This window comes from Mauremys reevesii, linkage group 14 (assembly GCF_016161935.1).
Source record: "Mauremys reevesii isolate NIE-2019 linkage group 14, ASM1616193v1, whole genome shotgun sequence".
NCBI lineage: Eukaryota > Metazoa > Chordata > Testudines > Geoemydidae > Mauremys > Mauremys reevesii.
Genome location: NC_052636.1, coordinates 39479173 through 39492591, shown reverse-complemented (window position 1 = coordinate 39492591; position 13419 = coordinate 39479173). Strand labels below are relative to the sequence as shown.

The 13419-nt window shown below is 45.9% G+C and overlaps 1 pseudogene; it reads right to left on the bottom strand.

Moving 5' to 3' along the window:
- Positions 1-1227: 1227 nt before the first annotated feature.
- LOC120381841 lies at positions 1228-2350 on the bottom strand (annotated as a pseudogene).
- Between the last annotated feature and the right edge of the window lie 11069 nt (positions 2351-13419).

Below are 13419 nucleotides of genomic sequence, written 5' to 3'. Positions count from 1 at the left end.
ATTAAAGAGGCTAGGGCTTTTCAGCTTGGAAAAGAGGAGACTAAGAGGGAATATGATATAGGTATATAAAATCATGAGTGATGTGGAGAAAGTAGATAAGGAAAAGTTATTTACTTACTCTCATAATACAAGAACTACGGGCCACCAAATGAAATTAATAGGCAGCAGGTTTAAAACAAATAAAAGGAAGTTCTTCTTCACACAGCGCACCGTTAACCTGTGGAACTCACCTGAGGAGGGTGTGAAGGCTAGGACTATAACAAGGTTTAAAAGAAAACTGGATAAATTCATGGAGGTTAAGTCCATTAATGGCTATTAGCCAGGATGGGTAAGGAATGGTGTCCCTAGCCTCTGTTTGTCAGAGGATGGAGATGGATGGCAGGAGAGAGATCACTTGATCATTGTCTGTTCGGTTCATTGCCTGGGCTGCTTCTGTTCTACAACTATAATTGTATTTTTACACCAAAATCACTAACTTGAGCAGCCAATTCCATGTACAGTCCTAGTGGATGTAAGGCACAGGTAACCCTCTCTCCCCACCTGGAGCTGATGAAATTCCTGGCTGGAAGGACACATGCTCCTACAAGTCAAAAGAAAGGAGCTGATAGAAAAGATCACAGGACTGACCCCAAAGAAGGGTGAACTGCAAAAGTCAAAAGCAGGCAACTCATCCGGCAGAGCTGAGAGACCACAGTGAAGATGGTGCAAAGATCACTAAATTGGAATTAGCAAATGTGATTTTTTTAAAACAAATTTTGGGAAGCCCTAATAAAGGCATTTCTTACAGTTCTCTCCCATTTGGATTTTCTGATATCTAATAGGAATGACATCTGATTGAAGCTTTTCCCAAATGCAGAGCATGTGTAGGGTCTCTCTCCACTGTGGATTCTACAATGTCTGACAAAGTCTGAGGGTATGGCTACACTTGCAAATTTGCAGCGCTGCAGCAGGGTGTGAAAAAACACCCTCTGCAGCGCTGCAAATTGCGGCGCTACAAAGCGCCAGTGTAGTCAAAGCCCCAGCGCTGGGAGTGCGGCTCCCAGCACTGTCCGTTATTCCCCACAGGGAGGTGGAGTACGGACAGCGCTGGGAGAGCTTTCTCCCAGCGCTGGTGCTTTGACACTTAGCGCTCAAAGCGCTGCGCGGCAGCGCTGAAGCGCTAATGTAGCCATAGCCTGAGTGCTCAATGAAACTTTTCCCGCACTCAGAGCATGTGGAGGGGCTCTCTCATGTGTGAATTCTCTGATGTGTGATAAGGTGTGAGCGCTGACTGAAGCTTTTCCCGCACTCAGAGCATGTGTAGGGCTTCTCCCCTGCGTGGATTCTCTGATGTGTGATAAGGTTTGAGCGCTGGCTGAAGCTTTTCCCGCACACAGAGCACGTGTACGGTGTCTCTCCTGTGTGGATTATCTGATGTGTGATAAGGTTTGAGCGCCGACTGAAGCTTTTCCCGCACTCAGAGCATGTGTAGGGCGTCTCTCCTGTGTGGATTCTCTCATGTGTGATAAGGCTTGAGCGCCGACTGAAGCTTTTCCCGCACTCAGAGCACGTGTACGGCGTCTCTCCTGTGTGGATTCTCTGATGTGTGATAAGGTGTGAGCGCCGACTGAAGCTTTTCCCGCACTCAGCGCATGTGTAGGGCGTCTCCCCTGTGTGGATTCTCTGATGTGTGATAAGGTGTGAGCGCCGATTGAAGCTTTTCCCGCACTCAGCGCATGTGTAAGGCGTCTCTCCTGTGTGGATTCTCTGATGTCTGATAAGGTGTGAGCACCGATTGAAGCTTTTCCCGCACTCAGAGCACGTACAGGGCGTCTCCCCTGTGTGGATTCTCTGATGTCTGATAAGGTTTGAGCGCAGACTGAAGCTTTTCCCGCACTCAGAGCACGTGTAGGGCGTCTCTCCTTTGTGGATTTTCTCATGTGTGATAAGGCTTGAGCGCTGACTGAAGCTTTTCCCGCACTCAGAGCACGTGTAGGGCTTCTCACCGGTGTGGATTCTCTGATGTGTGATAAGGTGTGAGCGCTGACTGAAGCTTTTCCCGCACTCAGCGCATGTGTAGGGCTTCTCCTGTGTGGATTTTCTCATGTGTGATAAGGCTTGAGCGCTGACTTAAGCTTTTCCCGCACTCAGAGCACGGGTAGGGCTTCTCACCGGTGTGGAGTCTCTGAGGTGTGCTCAGGTGTGAGCGCTGACTGAAGCTTTCCTGCACTTGTGGCATGTGTAGTTTGTCTCTTCCAAGTTGATTCTCTCATGTGTAATAAGGTCTGAGAGGCTACTGAAGTTCTCCTCTGGCCTCTGCTGAGTCTCAGAGGCTTTTACTGTTTCTCGGAGTGCACAACTCCTGGAAACATTCCCTTTGGGTCTTCCTGATAACGTCCCATGTGGTGCTCCTTGCTCAGCATCTTCCTGCTGGGGTTTCTGCTCCTCATTCTCACGCACCATCCTATCACCTGATGGGAGACAGAGAGAATCCAGACATAGATCACTACCTGCACTCCCTGTGCCTGAGAGGAAGGAAATCTCAGAGGGCTTGGCTACACTTACAAATTTGCAGCGCTGCAGCAGGGTGTGAAATCACACCCTCTCCAGCGCTGCAAATTGTAGTGTAGTCAAAGCCCCAGCGCTGGGAGCGCGGCTCCCAGCACTGTCCGTTATATTCCCCACAGGGAGGTGGAGACGGACAGCGCTGGGAGAGCTCTCTCCCAGCGCTGGCGTTGACTACACTTAGCGCTTTATGCTGCCGCGGCAGCGCTTTGAAGTGCTAAGTGTAACCACAGCCAGAGACAGGAATTTTAAAACGGATGAACAAACCAAAATATGTGCAGGAGAGATCAAACCTATCGGGAGCTGATTTTCCCCAGAGGAGAGAGGAAGGGATCAGTTTTGGTCTGCATTTCACCAGAACATGCAGGGGAAAGTGGGATCAGGTAGGGATCTGCTGCCAGTTGTTAGTCAGGATAGGTGGGAAGCCATGAGTAACATCTGCCTAATTATTCCACATCTGCAGGGAACAATCCTGAACTTGGAGAGCTCACAAGGTCTTTGTAGGGCATCCCGAATGTTTTCTGTATTCACGGACAGTTTTTGACTTGCTTTAACCAAGTCCTCACCTGTGCAGGCAGCTCTCGGGAGCACTTCTTTCTCAGAACCCTGGAGGTCCAGGACCCACGGCTCTTCCCCTCGTTCCAGCTGTGAGACCACATCAGGTTTGGAATTTAGAAACCCTATGCCAGGCAAAGAAAACAAGGGAGGTCAGTGGAATTTGTGGGATACTTGTCACAAAGAATAGTCCATGGTTTTAAGCTCAGATCATTTTTAAGCAGTAACATCCCAAGACCAGCTTCCTTGGCTCAAAGTGGCAGGAGAGTTATTATTATTATTAATCATACACATTACCTTAGTGCCTAAGGACCAACTAACAGTGTGTCTCCGTTGTGCTAGGCACAGTACAAATGCAGAATAGTAGATGGCCCATGCTCTGAAGAATTTACAGTCTAAATAGACAAGACAGACACAGCATGGGTGAAGGGGTAGAAACCTCTGTTAGAATGGCGATATTCAGGCCTGCCTGCAAAGCCTAGATTTTAAGAACTTAGGTGTATTTTTATCACTTAGCTAGTTACAGGAGTATGAAAACAAAGAATCAAAATCACAGTCTGCCTGTGTCTGGGCCTTCTCTTACTGTGACCGTCTGAGGCCTTGTTCTTAGGCTAAGGCCTTTGGCTAAGCAGCAGGGGCAGCCATAAGCTGGGAAGCGAAGGGTCACATCCTCACATCCCAAACCAGTCACACTGAAATAAGGTGCTATTGGGCTGTTAGGAAGACAGTCCTGTCTGGATCTTAAGATGGTTAAAGAAACCTTAATTTGACAGCATTCTGTCTGGCAAGAAATCACTTATCAATGGTTGTGGTTGTGAAACCCTCATTTCTGTATTGCTTTATCTTTATGGCCACCACTTTTACATTGTTAATCAGTCTGATTCTCTAATTGTTTCTCTCTCCTGTATAATTAATGTTGCCAGGTGTAAGTTAATTAGGGTACTGGTTTATAATTGGTTAGAGCAGGAGTAGGCAACCTATGGCGGCACACGAGCTGATTTTCAGTGGCACTCACACGGCCCAGGTCCTGGCCACCGGTCCAGAAGGCTCTGCATTTTTAATTAATTTTAAATGAAGCTTCTTAAACATTTTAAAAACCTTACTGGCTTTACATACAATAGTTCAATTATGTATTATAGACTTATAGAAAGAGACTTTCTAAAAACGTTAAAATGTATTATTGGCACATGAAATCTTAAATTAGAGTGAATAAATGAAGACTCAGCACACCACTTCTGAAAGGTGGCTGACGCCTGGGTTAGAGAATTATGTCACAATATGTTAGAATTGGTTAGTTAAATTTCAGCACAATTACTGGTTAAGGTATAGCTGAGAATATTACTCTATAAATGGGGTCAAACAGGAGGGAGGAAGGAAATTGGAATAATAGAATATCAGGGTTGGAAGGGACCTCAGGAGGTATCTAGTCCCACCCCTGCTCAAAGCAGGATCACTCCCCAACTAAATCATCCCAGCCAAGGCTTTGTCAAGCCTGATCTTAAAAACCTCTAAGGAAGGAGATTCCACCACCTCCGTGGGGAACTCATCCCAGGCCTTCACCACCCTCCTAGTGAAATAGTGTTTCCTAATATCCAACCTAAACCTCCCCCATTGCAACTTGAAATCATTACTCTTTATTCTGTCATCTGCTACCACTGAAAACAGTCTAGGCCTGGTCTACACTGGGGGGGGGGGAGTTCGATCTAAGGTACGCAACTTCAGCTACACGAATAGCGTAGCTGAAGTCGAATACCTTAGTTCGAATTACTTACCTGTCCTCACGCCGCGGGATCGACGTCCGCGGCTCCCCATCGACTCCGCCACCACCGCTCGGTGGTGGAGTTCGAGTCGACAGGAGCGTTGCTCGAGTTCAATATATCGCATCTAGATGAGACGCGATATATCGAACTCCGAGAATCGATGCTACCCGCCGATCTGGCGGGTAGTGAAGACGTACCCCTAGATCCATCCTCTTTGGAGCCCCCTTTCAGATAGTTGAAAACAGCTATCAAATCCCCCCTCATTCTTCTCTTCTGCAGACTAAACAATCCCAGTTCCCTCAGCCTCTCCTCAGAAGTCATGTGTTCCAGTCCCCTAACCATTTTTGTTGCCCCCCGCTGGATGCTTTCCAATTTTTCCACATCCTTCTTATAGTGTTGGGCCCAAAACTGGACACAGTGCTCCAGATGAGGCCCCATGAATGTTGGTTAGGGGGCGAACGGGAACAGGGACACAGGCCAGGCTCTGCGGCATCAGAGCTAGGAAGGGAACACTGGGGAACAGACGGTATTGGCGTATAGAGATAAGCCCGACTGGTGTGAAGGGCTTCGGAATATGTAATCTTATAGGAGTAAAAATTGTACAGACTATACCACCCTGACACATCATCAACGAAGTGCCCATTTGTGCCTGGGTAGGGGCCCTGCTCTGGGAGGGAGGATGCAGCAAGGACTCAGGATCAGTGGCCGGGGTCGCTGTGCATAGGAGATGGGGAGGTTATGTGAGGAGGGGGGTAATGAGTGGGAGAGGGAGGTCAGGAGTTAAAAGAATAATATTTGGGGAAAAAAATGTATAATAAAGTGAAACTGAACAGAAATAAAACTGGAGTGGAGGCTCTAAAGCAACAAGGCATGGGTAGGGATTCGGGGTTAAAGGTCTGGGATCCCCCACAGCTCCAGATCCCCACACCTCTCCTCCCTCCCACTGACCCACCCAGCCCACTTCCTGGGTGCCCTTCCCCCACACTTCCCTCCCCTTCTTCCCATTACTCTCAGCCAGCACCACCTCCCGGCAACTTGAGAACTTCTTGTATTTTCTCCTTGTCTCTCACAGTCTCCTACCTCCCTGCTGCTTCCCTGCACATACCCGCCCCATGTCCTGGCATATCTACTACCCCCCCCCCCCGTCTCCGTCCCTCCCACGGCTCGCTTAACCCTTCACCCATGGGATCCTGAATGGTAACATTACACGCTCTCCTAAAAGAGCTCATCTGACTGTCACACAAGCCATGCATGAGTCACACACCTATTTACTCAATTTAGAATTCTAAAGGCAGCATATTTTCCTCTTAAAATGAGGAAAAGGCATGAAAGCTAATGTAGTTATGAATGTAGCCAATAAGGATACATTCAATGCAATTTTAAAATGATTGACGGCACCAAAAAGGCACATGTCCAAAAATGGTACTAGTGGGTGGGAGATAAGGCAAAAAAGGGGGGGCAAGGAAACTTGTCAAAACTTGTATGACGAATAAAGGTATAAAGTTATTACTACTCAGGTTCTTCAAAGACCCCACAGCTTCTAATAACCCAGGGGACAGGACTGCTTACCCAGCGAGGTCACCGTCTCAGAGTTCTCCTGCATGACATCCCTGTAGAGGGCTCTCTGAACAGGGTCCAGTAGTGCCCATTCCCCCTTGGTGAAATACACAGCCACCTCCTCGAAGGTCACCGGCCCCTGAAAGAGCAAGAGTCCAACACTCAATACCTGCTGCCCCACTCACAGCCCCACTATTCACGGAACAGCAGCACCAGGGAAATGGAAGCCCCGGGAGGCACATGTTAACACAGTCCCACCCCACCTTACCTAGAATAGCCAGGCGGCATCAGAGGGTAGAAAGAGAGAACCTTTGTGTCTCCCAGCTGACAGACAGAGGCAGGGTCTTCACGTTTATCACATACTTACTAGCCAGAGCTTGATATAGGAGATGGGGCTGGCTCTGGACCCTATTAATGGCTCCCTGGTAGGAAACACTCTCCAAATAAAATATAAGAAAGAAAAGGGAAGTCAGTAGTAAAGAATATTAGTTAGAACAGGGGTAGGCAACCTATGGCATGGGTGCTGAAGGCAGCACGCAAGCTGATTTTAAGTGGCACTCACAATGCCCGGGTCCTGGCCACCAGTCCGGGGGGCTCTGCATTTTAATTTAATTTTAAATGAAGTTTCTTAAACATTTTAAAAGCCTTATTTACTTTACATATAACAATAGTTTAGTTATATATTATAGACAGAGAAAGATCTTCTAAAAATGTTAAAATGTATTACTGGCACTCAAAACCTTAAATTAGAGTGACTAAATGAAGACTTCTGAAAGGTTGCTCACCCCTGAGTTAGACGGTCAGAATTGTAGAAAATTGGTAAGGAAAGTGTGACATTATTGATATAAATTGGGACCATATAGAACATGGGTTGCAACCAAGGTCCTGTAGTGGCACCAAATCTGATGTAAAGGGGGTCGATATGAGGTGTCTAAGACCAGGTTATGGGTTGCTGGTTATGATTATGCTGTCTGTATGTATGTATCATTTTGTAGTTGAAGTTATGAATATTAGCTCTATACTGTCTGTATTTCAAGCTGGTGCTGTGCTTCTGGGAGACATCGCAGACAAGTTGGTGTTAGCTCTGCCTAGCCTGCTTGATGGCCCATTAAGGACCATCAGCTACACAACTGACCCATGGAGAGAAGGCAGACACCCCTTGTGACTCAGCAAAGTATGCAGGGACTGGCCCATGTGACCCCAGACTCCATTTTGCTGTAATTTTCCACAGTAAGGACAAAGAGGTTCTTACACCTGGAAAAGACTATATAAGGCTGATGCCTCATCTCCATCTTATCTTCAATCCTGCTTCTACCTCTGGAGGGACTTTGCTACATGCTGAAGCTCTACACAAGGGACTGATGACCCATCCCAGCGGGGGATGTTCTCCAGAGACTTGATTTGAACCTGCAGTTTATGCCATCACTGCTACAAGCCTGAACTAAGAACTTTGCCATTACTGCATGTAATTGATTCCATTTAACCAATTCTAGCTCTCAGCTCTATCTTTTTCTTTTTATGAATATACCTTTAGATTTTAGATTCTAAAGGATTGGCAACAGCGTGATTTGTGGGTAAGATCTGATGTGTATATTGACCTGAGTCTGGGGCTTGATTCTTTGGAATCGAAAGAACCTTTTTCTTTTATTGGGGTGTTGGTTTTCATAACCATTCCTCCCCGGGACGGGTGGCACTGGTGGTGATACTGGGAGACTGGAGTGTCTAAGGAAATTACTCTTGTGACTTGTGGTTAGCCAGTGGGGTGAAACCGAAGTCCTTTTTGTCTGGCTGGTTTGGTTTGCCTTAGAGGTGGAAAAACCCCAGCCTAGGGCTGTGACTGCCCTGTTTGAGCAAGTGGTCCTGAATTGGGTCCCGCCAGAACCGCCTCGTCAGAGGAAGCTATCAGAAATCAATGACCAATCAATGAAAATAAGAAGGAAGTTTTGAAAAGTATATTAATCCTAACAATGGTAGTGATAAATTACTAGACGGAAATGGCAGAATTATCTAAAATAATGCAGAAGAGGTAAAAGTGTTCAATAAGTGTTCTCTCCTGGATTTGGAGAAAAACAGATCCTGTACTCGTATCATAAGATGTTGACGACGACACTCCTTCCATTCCAACAAGAACTCACAAGGACATTAAACAGCAGTTATTACAGTTAGACATGTTTAAATAAGCAGGTCCAGATAACTTGTATCCAAGAGTTTTTAAACACCTGGTGGACTATTGATGTTGATTGTAATTAGGACTTGGAACACTGGGGAAATTCCAGAAGACTGGAATTAAGCTAATGCTGTGCCAATATTTAAAAAGGGTAAAAGAGATGACCCAGCTAATTACAAGAGTGTCAGTCTGATATCAATACTGAGCAAAATAATGGAGCAGTCAATACTGGATTTCGTTAATAAAGAATTAAAGGAAGGTAATATAATTAGTACCTATTAACAAAGGTTTAGAGAAAATAGATCCTATCAAACTAACTGGATATCCTTATTAGATAAGATCAAAAGTTTGGTTGCAGCTAATATTATTGATGTAATATATCTAGACTTCTGTAAGGCACATGACTTGATTCAGCACAATATTTTGACTAAAAAACTAGAATGATACAAAATAAACACAGCATACATTAAATAGATTAAAAACTGGGATTGTAAATGGGGAACCATGGTCAAGTGGATTCATTTCTAGCGGGTTCCCACAAGGATTGCTTTTTGCCTGTGTGCTATTTAACATTCTTATCAATGACCTAGAACAGAATATAAAATCATCATGGATAAAGTTTGCAGTATCACAAAGATTGCGGGTGGTGGTAACTAATGAAGTGGCAGTAGATTCAGGCTCCAGCACTGGGAGTCTTGGAAGTTGTCCCAGCCCTGGCTGGAGGGTTATTTCCTGTTCCACAAAGAGGGGAAGTTCCATTCCCAACTCCCGTGCCTTGAAATTAGGCCCTATCTGACACTACACCCCATATTCAGCATAGTGGTATGGTTATAATATGATTAGGACATAATTATGATGCATTTTGTGCAAGATGCGTCATGTGCTGAATATGATTATCCTATTTGTGTGCATGGATCATGTTTGTATCTGAAGTTATGGATATTGACTCTGTATCTGTATTTCAAAGGTGCTTACTCTGGGTAACACCCACAACGAGCCTTTCGGGTACAACAATGAAGAAGCCAGACAGAGCTGATGGCTCATCAACAAAGATAATGGACCATGGAAGAGCTTAGCCTTCCTGTGATTGTTTCAGCCAGCCTATGAGTCACAGCTACTATGACTCAGCAGGACATGTGACTAGACCACATGACAACGAACTCCATTTTGGTACCTGTAGTTTTTCACAAACTGGACTGGGAACTTAGTTTGGAACAAATGGTTCCTGCCATATGGAAAAGCTACATAAGGTGGGGTGTGACATCATCTCTTGGCCTCATTCCCCACACAAGCAAACTCCTGGAAACACCTGAGGAACAAAGACTGAACTGCTGCTCCCAGGGTAAAGGGATTTCTAGCTTGTCTATGGAAACTTGGGGGACTGCTTGTACCATCAGTCAGGGTGAGAAATTGCTAATTCAAATTCTATCCATCTAGTATGTTAGGCTTAGAATTGTTGGGATACGTTAGGGTTCAGTAAAACAGCTGGGAAGCTGCTAATGTGCTGACATGCATTGGGGACAAAGGCATAAGCAGGCAGTAATTCTTTGCTTAACAAATAAGTTGCCATATTTTTCCTTTCCCTGTTGCTTGTAAGAATTGACATTGATGCAGCTGCATAAGAAATGTAGTTGCTGGAATGAATGTCCTTTGTGTGAAAGAAAGTAAAAGAAATGTTACCTCCCCCTCCCTTCCTTTCCCAGGTACATGAACAAGCCCTGGCTTATGGCCCCTTCCTCCCTTCCCCGAGAACTGCTCATTGACCCTTCCTCCATACCCTGAGAACTGCTGTTTAGGGAAATTTGTGGCAACACGTTATTGCAAAGAACGGTATTTTCAAGGTAAAAATGCCTCTATGATATGTGTAATACTGTGACAGTGGACAGGGGTGGGTATACTAATTGTATGAGTGTTTCTACTACTTAATAAGGGATTTTGGGGTGTTGTAACGGATGTAGGTGTTTACATACAAACTTAGATAAAAGGCATGTGATGTAACTAATCCAGTGCTTACTCGATAGTTGGGTCAAGGGGAACAAGTAACGCAATAAAGAAGCCTGTATTCATATCCGCCTCTGGATCAACCTGCTCCTTTTTTGTTCTAACAATAATTACTTAAAATCTACCTTTCTGCCATTAATACACTTGTTTATTCTTTATCTTAATCAGTGCATTTTGAGTGAAGAGTTTGGGGAAAAGCTGAGCTTGGTTAGCACAGGCTTGTTGTGCACATCTTTCCCATATCGAGGGGAAGGCAAACTATATTAATGAGCTGACATTATACAGATCCCTGTGCACTATAAGATGGTATAATTCTAAATTTATACTACAGCAGGTGTGCAAGGTTGGGGAGCTGGGAAATTGGCTGTTGTCGTCTATCTGTCCTTGAGTGGCTCAGGTAAAGCACTCAGGTAGCTTAGTTGGATGCATGGCGCCACCTGCTGTCGTGTTGGGTGATAACAGGGCCTGGAGAGGCTGGCTGAATCTCCAGCAAAGCAGTGTGAGAAGGGCCAGCCCAGCTTGAGGGTTAGAGGGCACAGCGGTTCCCAGAACCCTACTCAGACTGCACCCCGGGGTGACAACCCAGCACACCCTAGAGTACACAAGTCTCAGCAGGTTTGTCACATCCTGTCCCCTCCCTTTCTCCACCCGAGATATTTCCTGCCTCCCACCACCTCCAGCAACTCCTACCCTCCTATGCATTTACTGCTCCTCTCCCTCCAAGCACAACCCACCACCAGCTCCCTGAGAATCCCTTACCTGAGCCAGCTCCATTGCAGCCATTTCCTTCCCTTTGGGAGGATGAAATGATCTGGAGCAAAATGTGGACGTTAATCTGTAGCCTGCCAGGACGAGAAGGGCAATGTGAGAGAATGCAGAGGGGGCTTTTGTCCATTCCACATGCTGATTCCCCCCCTGATTTTTCCCTGCTAATGGACACTCTAGGTTCTGCCACACTGTGAAGCACAGAGTGACCTTATTCCAGTAAAGGCCTAGCCCCCTCGCACCAAGGTGTAACCCTCTGAGACACGGTGAAACCCGCCCAGTAACATCCTCTGTTATACTTACCAAGTTTGCAGACAATACCAAGCTGGGAGGGGTTGCAAGTGCTTTAGCGGCTAGGCCAAGGAGGGACAGCTCAGTGGTTTGAGCATTGGCCTGCTAAACCCAAGGCTGTGAGTTCAATCCTTGAGGGGGCCATTTGGGGCAAAAATCTGTCTGGGGATTTGTCCTGCTTTGAGCAGGGGATTGGACTAGATACCTCCTATGGTCCCTTCCAACCCTGATATTCTATGATTAAAATTCAAAATGATCTGGAGAAAAGGACTGAAGTAAATAGGAAGAAATTCAATTAGGACAAATGCAAAGTGCTTCATTTAGGAAGGAACAATCAGGTGCACACGTACAAAGTGGGAAATTCCTGCCCAGGAAGGAGCACTGCGGAAAGGGAGCTGGGGGCCATAGTGGATCACAAGCTAAGTATAAGTCAACAGTGCAAAAGGGCAAACATCATTCTGGGATGTATTTGAGGGAGTACTGTAAGCAAGGCACAAGTAGTAATTCTTCCACTCCACTCTGTGCGGATTAGGCCACAACTGGAGTACTGTGTCCATTTGTGGTTGCCACATATGAGGAAAGATGTGGACAAATTGGAGAAAGTCCAGAGAAGAGCAACAAAAATGATTAAAGGTCTAGAAAACATGACCTATGAGGGAAGATTGAAAAAAATTGGGTTTGTTTAGCCTGGAGTAGAGAGGACATGATAATAGTTTTCAAGTACATAAAAGGTTGTTACAGGGATGTGGAAGAAAAAAATGTTCTTAACCTCTGAGGATAGGACAAGAAGTAATGGCCTTAAACTGCAGCAAGGGCAATTTAGGATGGAGATTAGGAAAAAACTTCCTAACTGTCAGAGTGGTTAAGCTCCAGAACAAATAGCGTAGGGAGGTTGTGGAATCTCCATCATTGGGGATTTTTAAGAGGAGGCTGGACAAACACCTCAGGGATGGTCTAGATAATACTGAGTCCTGCCTTGAGGGCAGGGGACTGGCCTAGATGACCTTCCAAAGTCCCTTCCAGTTCTATGATTCTATGAACCAAAGGCCAGTGAAGAGCAGAATCAAAGGAGTCACTCTGGGGATTCTCCCTGTCACTGTCCCCAAGGCAGCTCTCTCAGGTTAACTAAGTTGTTTGATGCTTTAGCCTTTGTAGAGTCTCTCCTGGCAGTGCCCCCTTCTTGGGCCGGGCCTAGTTCTAGCTTTTGACAAGTGTGACCCCGGGGGCTCTGAGACTGGGCCTTCTTGCCTCAGCACATCTTGTTCCTTTCTGTGGCTCCCCAGTGAGTCCCAATGAGTAGATACTCCTCATACAGACTGTGAACATAAGAAGGGCCCACTGCATCAGAGCAATGGTCCATCTAGACTGGAGTGTCTAAGGGAATTGCTTGTGTGTCTTATGGTTAACCAGTGGGGTGAAACCAAAATCCTCTTTGTCCGGCTGGTTTGGTTTGGTTTGCCTTAGAGGTGGAAAAATCCCAGCCTTGGGCTGTAACTGCCCTGTTTTAAGCGATTTGTCACTCTCAGTTGGGTCCCATCAGAACCGCATCGTCACAAGTATCATCTGCAAACTTTGCCACCTCACTGTTTACCCCTTTCTCCAGATCATTTATGAATACGTTGAATAGGATTGGTCCTAGGACTGACCCTTGGGGAACACCCCTAGTTACTCCTCTCCATTCTGAAAATTTACCATTTATTCCTACCCTTTGTTCCCTGTCTTTTAACCAGTTCTCAGTCCATGAAAAGATCTTCCCTCTTATCCCATGATAACAATTTA